Source organism: Rattus norvegicus, chromosome 7 (assembly GCF_021556685.1).
Source record: "Rattus norvegicus strain SHRSP/BbbUtx chromosome 7, alternate assembly SHRSP_T2T, whole genome shotgun sequence".
NCBI lineage: Eukaryota > Metazoa > Chordata > Mammalia > Rodentia > Muridae > Rattus > Rattus norvegicus.
In genome coordinates this window covers 105,238,981-105,251,137 of record NC_141540.1, presented here as the reverse complement: position 1 = coordinate 105,251,137, position 12,157 = coordinate 105,238,981, and the positions used below count along the sequence as shown (strand labels likewise).

At 36.5% G+C, this 12,157-nt stretch overlaps 1 protein-coding gene across 8 annotated transcripts in view; it reads left to right on the top strand.

Moving 5' to 3' along the window:
- Nucleotides 1-12,157, top strand: part of Cyrib (CYFIP related Rac1 interactor B) — a 124,970-nt gene that overhangs the window by 80,988 nt on the left and 31,825 nt on the right. For 7 of the 8 annotated variants that reach the window (XM_087556460.1, XM_087556466.1, XM_087556464.1 and 4 more), the window contains 1 exon segment: nt 4,410-4,448. The gene's annotated coding sequence lies outside the window, so the exon portion shown is untranslated. 8 annotated transcript variants of the gene reach the window in all.

Sequence of the window (12,157 nt, the reverse complement as noted above, 5' to 3'; positions counted from 1 at the left end):
TTTGGTTCTCTATCACTTGGGTCCCAGAGATTAAATCCAAGTAGTCTCTTAAGGTACCATTTTTATCTTTCCCCTTTCCATTCCACATAGAGAAAATGTGTTCTTTGTCTGAGTCTAGCTTATTTTGCTTAACATTCCAAATTGATTTTCATGCAAATATCATACTTTTATTTTTCTCTATTCCATTCTAGTACTAAATGCATGTTCCTTTCTCCCTTCATCCTTACCTGGGATGTTGTGTTTGTTGTCTTTTTATTTTTTAATTAACCAGTCTATGGGGAATGGGTGGGGTAGTTTAAATTTAAATTTGCATTTCCCTGATGGCCAAGGATATTCAACACTTTAAAAACTTCAACACTTCCTAATTCTCAAAATAGTTTTAGTTTGCATTTTCTGACAGCTAAGAGCATTGAACATTTTTTCCAAACATATATTAGTCATTTGTGTTTCTTTTTAGAGCTATACTAGTTCATTAGCCATTTATTGATGGAATTGTTCCTCCCTCCCCCTTTTTGAGACAAGATCTCCTGTAACCCAGGCCCCCCTCAAACGCTATATGAAGTCTAGAGTTTGTGGTTATCCTGCCTCCACCTTCTGAGAGTGCCGAGATTACAGATTTGCACCACTACACTGGGTTTATTCAGTAGTGGGGATTCAACTCATGGCCTTGCATATGTGCCAGGTGTGCTGGCTAGTTTATGTCAACTCAACAGCTAGGGTCATTGGAGAAGAGAGAACCTTAATTGAGAAAAAGCCTGTAGTCAAGCCCGAGGGGCATTTTCTTAATCTGTGATTGATGGGGGAGGGTCCAGCCTTTTTAGTAGCCCTGGGTTCTGTAAGGAAGCGTGCTGAACACGCCTGAGGAGCAAGCCAATGAGCAACAACTCTCCATGGCCTCTCTATCAGCTTCTTTCTCTAAGTGTCTGACTTGTTTGAGTTTCTAACCTGACTTCCTCCACCGATGAACTACAATGTAGAAATCAAGCCAAATAAACCCTTTCTTTCCCCAACTTGAAATTGATCATGGTGTTTCACTGCAGTAATAGAAAACCCTAAGACACCAGACAAGCACTCATGGAACTTAGATTAGCTACATGCCCAGCTTTCCATGAGATTATTCTAATACTGCTTATGAAAGAAATCTTTCATTGTATTATAAATCACAATACCTTCCTCCTCTAGAATATTCTTGAACTTCTATTTCCTTTTCCAACTTTTCTAATACCTATCAGTTCTTCAAAGTTCACCTTAGACAAGGCATCAGAAAGTCTCTCTACAACCTCCTAATTCCCATGCCTTACCTCTAGCTATAAATCTACACTCTTATCTTAATTTTGCCAGAGCACTGTTTAGAGCAATTTCTCAGAATACATTTTTACCTTATATTTTAACTTTCATAGTAAATTATGTTCTGATTCTAGGGAGCACAATCTTCATCACTGTGTTTCTTGTCTCTGTTTTGGTTTAAGCACATTATAAACTTTGATTGTTTTTAGTGGCTATATATTAAAATATATAGAATCTTTTCTACTTTCCCCCTTTCTCCAACATTACAACCTATAGGAGTCCTCATCTATTTTGTATAAAAATTTTTTATAGGTTAGTATCTTAGTTACTTTTCTATTGCTGTGTTGAAACACCATGACTAAGGCAACTTATAAAGGAAGACATTTAATTTGGGGCTCAAAGTTCTAGAAGGTAGTACAGTCCAGGACTTTCATGGTGGGGAGTAAGGTGGCAGGCAGACTTAGCTTTGTAGCCATATCTAAGAGTTTACATCTGATCCACAAGCATGAGTGAAGGAGAGCAGGAAGGAAAGAGGACCACACTGAGAATGGTGTGAGCTTTTGAAACCTCAAAACCCACCCTCAGTGACACACCTTCAACAAGGCCACACCTCCTATTCCAAGTAGTTTTACCAACTAGGGTTGTTCTCATTCAAACCACTCCAGTTAATTTGACTCTTCTCTCTGTAGAAGTATAGAATATTTTATAGTATTTATTGTCAGACTTTTTGAACCTCGTCAGTAGCCCATTAATCAATCTTGAATGCTCCTTTCTGATTGTAAGATGATTTTGAAAGTTATTTCCCTATATGCCAAGGGAACCATGAACAAACTCAGTTCAGTTAGGTATTATCTTGTACCTAGGTTATGTAGCTATTTATTGAATACTAACTGCATAGCTCTAATACAGTGACCAAATGCTCTCAAGTCACAACTCTATATCTTAACTTTTGCTGGAGGCAACAGAAATGATTTTTAATACTTGGTTTGTAGATACTAAGTGGTACTTGGATTGCTCAAGTATTGCCTAGCATTATTTATGACTTGATGTTTTGTTCCAAAAGTAAATATAATTGCTGGTGGTTTATCGGGTATTGGTTTATTAAGAGCTTGACAGTATGACTTTAAATTTCCTCATGGTTTTATGCATGTGGTTCTGGTTTGTCTCTGTGGTTTATTAAAGTGGCTAGCCAAGAAGCCACTTATTTCTGGGTAGCTGCAATAGTTGTTAGGGAAAGTAGCATGTTTTTGCAAGAAAAATTAAAAAGCTGTTCATTCCATTAGTATTAATAACATTGATCCAAGAAGCTTTCTTGTGGATAACCACAGTGATGTTAGACTTTGATCACCAATGGCTCACATATGCAGCTGGTAGTGAGTGATTTAGAATTAATACTGTAATACATTTTAGATAGTGGGAAGTTCTAAGACAGGTTTCAAATCAATGGATTAATAGCTAAAGATAGTTTGCAGAGTATTTTGTTTGTCTTACTATTGGATAAAACATAAAAATGTGTGCTTGCCCTAGTTAGCACTTCTACTTAAAGTAGTCACAGCTCTGTATTTGCTGACTTTTGTGACTTATGTAGAATCTCAGAAGTTTGTAGATTTAATACAACTAATGGGATAAGGCTTTTAGAGTAGGACATGGAGTGCAGAGAAAGAAGTGGAAAGGAACCCATGACTTTAGTTGTCACTTGAGATAGAGGTTGCTTCAAATAGATCAAATGTGAGTAGTAAAAATAGAGAGTTCAGTTTGGGACATGTAAAGTGTGACTGTCCCTTGGAGCCCCTTCTCTTTCCCACCCCAGCCCTTTAAAACAAAAAACAAAAAACTGATCTGGAAGACTTGGATGAATGGACTTTCTTTGCTATTTTTGCTTCCATCTGTTGACTCATTTTTAAAAAAATCAGACATATCAGCATGTAGGGGACAATGTTAAGCATAATATCATTTGCCATCTGGGAATACAATGCCACATGTCTTCAAGATGCTACTATCCAGCAATACTACATGGAAATTGTGTTTCTTAAATCCAGGGCTCCCAAGTTATAAAACAAACTATCAGGGAAAGAATTTTTCACACAAAAGTCAGCAGCTATATTAGTCAGATAATTTTATACATGAACTAAGCAGTTACAATGATTATCTAACAGGTGTTCTTAGTTGCAAAAGTATAATACAGTCATTTTGAAGTGGTAAAACCTACTTGAAAGCACCTTATGGCTTACTTTGGTTTTGCCAAATCTGCCAGTAGCAAATGATGGGCTGTTAGCTTGGAATGTGTGTTTTAACACCTCAAATAAGACTGGCATTGAAGACTTTCTCACCCAGGTGAGCTTCAACTATGGTAAGAAGTACAAATAGGTCCCTTTGGCCCCTGTGATAAAGATACAGAGAAATTTCCAATGGTCTCTCTCTTGTTAACCTTTTTCATACTCTGATGAGAATTGAGTTATGTTCTTGGAATACTGAATGTCTTGAATGCTAAACCCTTACTGTTGGATTGTTTATTTATGTTCATATAGTCGGCCCTTCATATACAGTGGTTGGATTCATCTAAGGAAATAGACGTGTTGCAACATTTCATGAATGTATGGTGTGGCGTGTATATGTAATATATGTACTTTTTTTTGTGTAGGTGGTTGTGTGTGTGCGTGTGTAGAGGCTAGAAATCAAAGTTAGGTATTTTTCGCAATCACTCTTCACCAGAGGTGGGGGGTGGTGCTAGGGAGAGAGAGGAAGGGAGGGAGGGAGGGAGACAGAGAGAGAGAGAGAGAGAGAGAGAGAGAGAGAGAGAGAGAGAGAGAGAATATGAATGAGAATGGTGTGTGTGTGTGTGTGTGTGTGTGTGTGTGTGTGTGTGTGATGTGTGATGTGTGATGTGTGATGTGTGTCTGTCTTTAACTGTTAACTGAACCTGAAGCAGTTTGGGTAGGCTGGCAGGCCAGTGAGGTAGGAGGAATCTTGTTCCTTTCTCCTGATTCGGGGATGATAAGTCATAAACCACTATGCTGGGCTCTATATGTGGTACCGAGGAACTTGGGTACTTACAGTTGTAATGACTTATTGAAAGTATAATGATGTTTTAGACTCTTCTTCCCTTTCTTTTCTTTAAACAGATAGAAGGACAAGGACAGAATCACCAGCACTGGCTGAAGGTAAATATGTCTTTGGGGGTAATGATTGTTGAGACACAAGTGAAATATAAACCTACATTATTATTAAGAAAATGTCATTTAGGGAAAAGATCTTTTTATATACTGAAGTCAATAGAAAACTTACTAAAAGTATATTTAGATAATGTATAATTTCTATCTTAGAACTTTTACGGACAGCTCTTCAAATAGGAGAGGTATATGTCTTCTTTTGGATTCCTTTCTCTGTTTTTTCTCTATAACCAGTAGAATTGATCAATAAAACTTCAAGATATAAGTTTAGTAGTATAAAAAGTGAGAGGGTGACAATTGGTTATCCATCCATTGGGAATAAGATAGATATTTTTATACATTATCTTAAAGAAGAATTCTATCTTGTTACTAGTTTTAGTCCTTTAAGGAAAATATCTGAAGGTTTCAGTGAGCTGGCACAGGAGGTGAAAGCACTTGCCCTGAGTCTGAAGCTGAGTCGGAGTTCCAGAACCTAAATGGGAGAAGCAGGGGACTAGTTTTGACAAGGTGTCCTCTGACCTCCAGGTACACACTCAAACATGCATATGTGCAGGTACCTATACATATTAAATAGCAAACCTTAGAAGTAATGAATACTAAGCAAACATTTGGCATTAAAGGGTCTTGAGTACATAAATATTTGTAGTCCTTTGATTATTTTGCCAATATTTTATTTTCAAAAATTTATAGATATTTTAAAAATTCTAGTTTTATAGATGTACTTTGTGGTTTTCAAGTTAAAAATCTGTTGTAAAAAATCTTATTTTTATCTTAAGAATTTAAGGTATTTTAAAATCTCTAATATTTAAATGTTTAATATTTACAATATTTAAGATAAATATTTTATCTTAAAATTTTGTCCTCTTCTAAGTTAGAAAGGAAAACATTTATAGAGTGGATATGACAGTCCTCATGATGACCCCTCAGAATTGTCATTATTTTCCCCATCTCTGTCACCAGGTTGGCATATTAAAGGCATCTTTGGTAATCTCTACAAGCCTCTGACCTCTGTCCAACAGGACTGGTTCTTAACCATGATCGTGTTAGGAACCCAGCTAAATTGAAATACTGTCACAAATATGTAGATTGATGGTAGGCTAATCTGTCTGTCCTTTCTCCAGAGTATAAGCTTTAGAACAGCAGTTTTCAACCTACGGGTTGCGTGTGACCCCTTTCACAGGGTTGCCTAAATCCATTGAAAAACACGTATTTACAGTTGGATACGTAACAGCATAATTACAGTTATGAAGTAACAATGAAAATAATTTTATGATTGGGGTCACTACAATAGGAGGAAGTAAATTCAAGGGTTACAGCATTAGGAAGGTTGAGAACCACTGCTTTAGAATAACTGCTAACTATTGTTAACTATTGAATGCATATAATTGTAATGAAAATATTTGTAATTTTAATTAGTAACAAGTTCATGGAAACTACTTTTGCTATAACTTGTGGACTATAATCTTCATTAAAAGACTTGTTTATTTTTCATGTAGAACTTGGTAAAATGTTTCCTGTTCAGTTTCATAGATATTGCACTCTCTGGATTCCAGAACAATGAGAAACCACATCCTCCTTCCTTTCTCATCCTCCTTCAGTGAGTGTAGTTTTCCTGGTCCTATATAACTGATCTTAAAAAAGAAGAGATGCCTGGTATGGTTGTAAAGACTGTAAACCCAGCATTCTGGAGGCTGAGACAAAAGAGGAGCATTGCAAGTTTATGGCTAGCCTAAGTTACAGATAGAGAGACCTTGTCTTCCTAAAGAGATGGGGTATATGGCCATTCCTTTGACATATCCTATTAGTATAGATTAGAAGTGTGTGAAAAGGCTTTGAAGGCAATTCTATTTGCAGGTTAATAACAACAGAAACAATATGTTTTAGAAAAGAGCACTTGATAGGCATTTGCAGGTTCAGGGAATGGAGATCTAATGGCGGTTTGGTTGATTGCAAAAGCACCACCAACATTGATTTTGAAGGGGCTGCTTGTATGATGGTGATGAGTTCTTTCTGTAAGTGTGACCTGGCCTCAGTACTCCATTTAGAGATGTTCTTACAAACTGCAGTTCCAGGTTTCTTAAAGGAAACACTACTGTTCCACCAGTTGCTGGTTTGGCCTAAATCACTGAATTTCTCTAGTTCTCAGGTTCCTTTCACAAGATTGAGGAGTTGAGTTTTCCCCAGCATTTCACCCTTTATTTGGTATGCATGCTTCTCTCCTCTTTTATTTATGTATTTTTGTCTTTTATCCCTCCCAGCAACTTTGGACATATGGTAGGAATATTAAAGCAATAAATGAGTTAGACTTTGTCTTTATAAGTATGTCTAACTTACATGCTATATAAGATGTATTAAGATATATGTGTGTTATTACAACTTTAAAAGCTGTAATACTCAATGACATCGTTAAATTCATATGCTATATGCATAATACATTTGGTCTTACAGTGGTTTTAAACGATTTAAAATTCTATGTCATTAAGAAAATACTTTTTAAATGTTTGTCTATAAATTTGCCTTTAAAAAAAATAAAAACACCAAAATTTACATCGTTACTTTAAATGCCTTGGAATTTGAGGCTTACTTGGGCTACATAGTGAATCCTATCTCAAATAAAATGAAATTTACCCAGGGAGTTTGTTTGTACTCTTCAAATGAAGTAAGGCAGTATTGTTTAAACTGGTATAATGAAAAAAACAATGAATTTATTTGTAGTTACCACCTACTTGACAACATAACCTTGTAATGATGGCCATTGCCAGAGTCCAGTTAGCATTGTAAGAGAAATGATTCATAAGTATAGAGGAAGATTATTTAAGTACCCTCTTAGTTAGGGTTTCCATTACTGTGAAGAGACACCATAACCAAGGACACTATTACAAAGGACAACATTTAATCGGGGCTGGCTTACAGGCTGAGTCCATTATCATCAAGGTAGGAAGCATGGCAGAATCCAAGCAGGCATGGTGCTAGAGGAGCCAAGAGTTCTACGTCTTGTTTTGAAGGCAAACAGGAGAAGACTACTGACTTTCAGGCAGCTGTGAGGAGGGTCACAAAGCCCGCCCCTACAGTGACATTCCTTCAACAAGGCCACACCTACTCCAACAAGGCCACACCTCCTAATAGTTCCACTCCCTTGGCCAAGCATATTCAAACCAACATAAGTACAAATTTTAAAAATTACCAAGCAGAGAAAAATATGTGGAGTTTTTGATTTTGTATTTTGTTCGATTATGAGCCTGGAAGAGATATATTTAGGAGAATGGTTTTTAAGCTTTAAGCATAAGAATATGGAAACCAATTTTCCTGTGCTAACTTGCTTCATTATGCCAGACCCAGGAAAGACCACTAAGTACTATTTAAAAACTTTTTAAGCACCTGTATCCTCTAATAATTATTTTTGCAAAATATCTTCATGCCAAATTTTACAAATTTACAAATTTTAGTACTAGTAATTTCAGAAATGTGAGATTTTTCTCAATTTTACCCATTACACCATTGTTTAGTAGTATGACACTGGATAAGACAATTAATAACTAAAACCCCATGGAAAGGTCCACTTCCATTGTTCCTTTAGTCTTCAGTGCTAAAGAAACTCCTTATGTTAAGTATCTCCTAAACATACAAGCTTTGCTCGTTAGAAGCCAACCCTCATAATTACTAGTTAGGATAAATACATTTTACCTCTGTGAGTATAGTGTAATAATCTAATGGGGGTAACAATCTTTCAGCTTCCTTTTCACGTAATTGAAGATATCTCAAGTTCTATTAAATAGTTAGAAGGCTGTTTTTAAAGATTTGGTTATTGATGGCCACTTAGAATTAGAACAAATGAAGAAAAATTAGCACAGGAGTGATTTCAGCCTAGTATACAGATTTCATATTTGTGAGGCCCGAATTTCTGTCATATTGTATATTCAGTGACTAGTTAATTTCTTTTTCCCCCCACTAAAAATTGGCTGAAATCTAAAATTTAGGTCTACAAAGAACATTTAAACAGTGGCTGGATACCTACTTGGATGTTATAGGGGAAATTCAAACTACGGTAAAAATGGCTGTAATTGAGACTCCCATTCTCTGGTGTAAGATTTTCATGATTATTGGTAACCAAATGTAAAAACCATTTGATGTGTCTTAGTCCTTACAGGGATATGAACTTAAGGTTTTAGCCCTGGATCCAAATAGAAAATAAGGGACACATGACTTAGTAGAATACTCTCTTAATAGAAATTATGAGTAGAAGAAGAACGTGTAAACAATTTAAAGATCACTGTTTCACTGGACTTTTATTCCTACTTGGGAAATGCTGGCAGATTTCTGAGCTCCTCCCTCTTTTATTCCTAAGAAGTCTAAGAGAGTGGCAGGGAATGTTAGTGTGGAGTGGACAGTAATGTTTCTATAGCCCCTATTCTCCATGCAAAAACTAAAAAGAATGTTATTATTCATAATGTTGGTGTTACTTATTTTGGGCCTTTGCTGTAATGTTTACAAACATGCGAACCACTATTTTTTTTTTTTTTTTTTGGTTCTTTTTTTCGGAGCCGGGGACCGAACTCAGGGCCTTGCGCTTCCTAGGTAAGCGCTCTACCACTGAGCTAAATCCCCAGCCCCGCGAACCACTATTGAAGATGATGAGTTTGGGTGATAGGAAAGAGCTTTATGGAAAAGTCTTTCAGTCTCTGCCAGTTTAGTATCTTAGCAATAAACACATGCTATCCAGCCTTGCTCTTGGTTGCCGTACGTAATCTTTGTGGAGCTTGTATTTGAGTTATAATTTCATAGGTAACACAGGTAAATTTATACTGCTTAATGGGGTAATCCTCATTTATGTATTTGCATTTTTGGTAAATAAGTTTTTTGATCAAAAAGTTCATGAATTCAATAAAGATTTGTTGAATTAGTTGAGAGTATGTCTGCTATAGAATAGTTTGAAACATGAAAAAGATGAATACTTCCTACAGTTTTGGCTAACTTCGTTGTCATTGAGGAACTAACACGTTTTGTAGTTTATAAACCACTCTAAAGGATACAAAGAGCTTATGTATAAAATAGCCCTGGTAAAAATGCCATTCAAGTGTAGAGAGAAATTACAGACCAATCTTACTTATAATCTAAAGGAGAATGCTAGGAAGCCAAATTGAGAGCCATGCATGATAATGTAGGAGTCTAAGGGAAGAGGATCCTGAGTTAGAGGCCAGGTTAGGCGATCTAGTGAGACCCTGTCTCAGTAAACAGATTAGAACAAAGAACCAAAAATATGAACTGAATCTAAAAGTATATAAAGATCCAGAGATCTAAGAGAATCTAACCATAGACACTTCAGAAATGGTTTGATCCTAGAGAATTAAAAAATGGTTTAGCAATAGAAAAGGAACTCAAATAATTTACTGTATTCTTAGATTAGTGACAGTGTAGGTGATACTGTAAAGTAACATAGTTCTGCCCAAATAAAGTATATAGTAAATGTAAATAAACATCTCTTTAGGATTCTGTAGGAGTGGGAATCAAAGGGGTGCGTGTTAATCAGTATGTGCTGGTACATGTTCATATGAGTACACAAAGGCCAGAGTTCAACCACAGATGGTGCTCTTCAGATGTCATCCACTCCGAATCTTAGAATAGGCACACATTTGCCTGGAGCTTGGTAGGTAGGGTGTACTATGTTAGTCCCACAGATCTACCTGTTTTGTGCCCAGCTTTTGTATGTGGGTTCTGGGACCTGACTTGGCCAATGTCCTGTTACTGTAAAGAGATACCAGACCAAAGCAACTCTTAAAAAAGAAAATCATTTAATTGGGGCTTGCTTACATTTAGAAGTTTCCATTGTTTGTCATTGTTGAAGCATGAAAGCATGCAGCCAAATATGATGCTGGATAATGTAGTTGAGAGTTCTGCATCTGGATCAACAGGCAGCAGGAAGAGAGACACTGCACCTGGGTTGAGCATTTTGAAATCTCAAAACCACCTCTTGTGATACACTTTCTCTAGCAAGGCCACACCTGCTAATGCTACTCTGTAATCATTCAAATATATGAGTCTATAGGAGCCATTCTTATTCAGAGAACTACAGGTTCAAACTGAGGCCCTCATGCTTGTTTGGCAACCACTTTAGTGACTGATATCTCCCCAACCCACCTGATGATTTTTGTAGAATTTGATAACCACACAGAATTAAAGACTAATTCTGAAGAGTTACTACTTAGCACTGAGCACAAAGAAAAGGTGACAAATTGAGCTGTTACTATAAACAACACATGAGCAAAGTTGAGAAATGTTAGGGACTAAATGAGGAAGCAGTTGCCTATTATATAGGCATCAAAACTATTATTACAGAACTTCTTATTTAGAAAGACTCAGGAAGGGGTTGGGGATTTAGCTCAGTGGTAGAGCGCCTGCCTAGCAAGCGCAAGGCCCTGGGTTCGGTCCTCAGCTCCGGGGGGGGGGGGGGGTGGTGGGGAGGCACTTTAGAAAAACTCAGGAAGAAAAATAGTGGTAGACCAGTTAGCATTGAGTTAAGAAAACATCAGCCTGGGAATTTTTTTAGAACAGAATATGATACAGAGAACTATATAATTATATAATAATTATTGTATACAATAATATAATCATTGAATATTATACATTATAATTATTATACATTATATTGTATTCAAAGATATTAGAAAGACTGGAACAACCAAAGACAGACAAGATGAAATAGAGCAGTGAAAAGGAAAGAAAGCCAAGATAGCCCTATAATTTCAGCTACTATTCAGGAAGCTGAGGCAGGAGAATCACAAATTCAAGACTAGCCTGGATAAATTAGTGAGACCCTTTCTCAGAAAATAACAAGAGCACTGAGGTTATGATAAGTCAGTGGTAGGGTTTTTGTCTAGCACACCCAAAGCTGTAGGGTCAGTCTTCATTATTGACTCCATCTACAGAAAAAGGGAAATTAAAGACAGGATGCTGCCATCACCCTGTTCCCACTATTTAGCAACTGCTAACCTGTCCTGTCTGGCTACTTCTGTTTTCCTTCTGCCTTCTCATTACTTTCCAGAGCCTTCCATTGGCATAACTAGCAGAAACTACTGGGCTGTGTAGAAGTGTCTTATATAGGTTGTGTAAACACAGAAAGAAGGCATATATTTTGTGTGTGTGTATTTTCAGTTATTTCTCAGCTTAAAGAATTAAGACTCAGTTCTCTTGGGTAGTCTCAACCAACCGTACTGAGACTGGATTAGATACTCCTCTTTGTTCATGGTTTCCTTTGCTCATTTCACACTGTCAGTCTGGTATCTCCATTTGTCTCTGAATCCCTCAATTTTAGATTTTCATTAACTATCAGCAGTACCAGATAATATATAATACATATAGAACCATTTGAGCCTTTATGTATTGCTAAATCAAATAAGTCATCTATGATTTGTAGCATATGTATTAGGAGTAGGGAGGGTTAGGCATATTTGATTGAAACTCAGGTGCTCTGTAGTGACGGACCATATTTTTAAATGCTTTTACTTATTAGTAAATACAAAAGAAACATATACCTTATTTGCGTAATCTAAAAATAAGAGAATTCCTTGAGTATACCAATAATTGAACTAGAACATTAATGGAACCTTTGAGTTACCCAGTGTTTTGGTTATTCCCCTCCAAATAGGTACTATATGTAATATGTCTTTTAATGTCATCACATGGAGTTTCCTGGCTTAATTCCC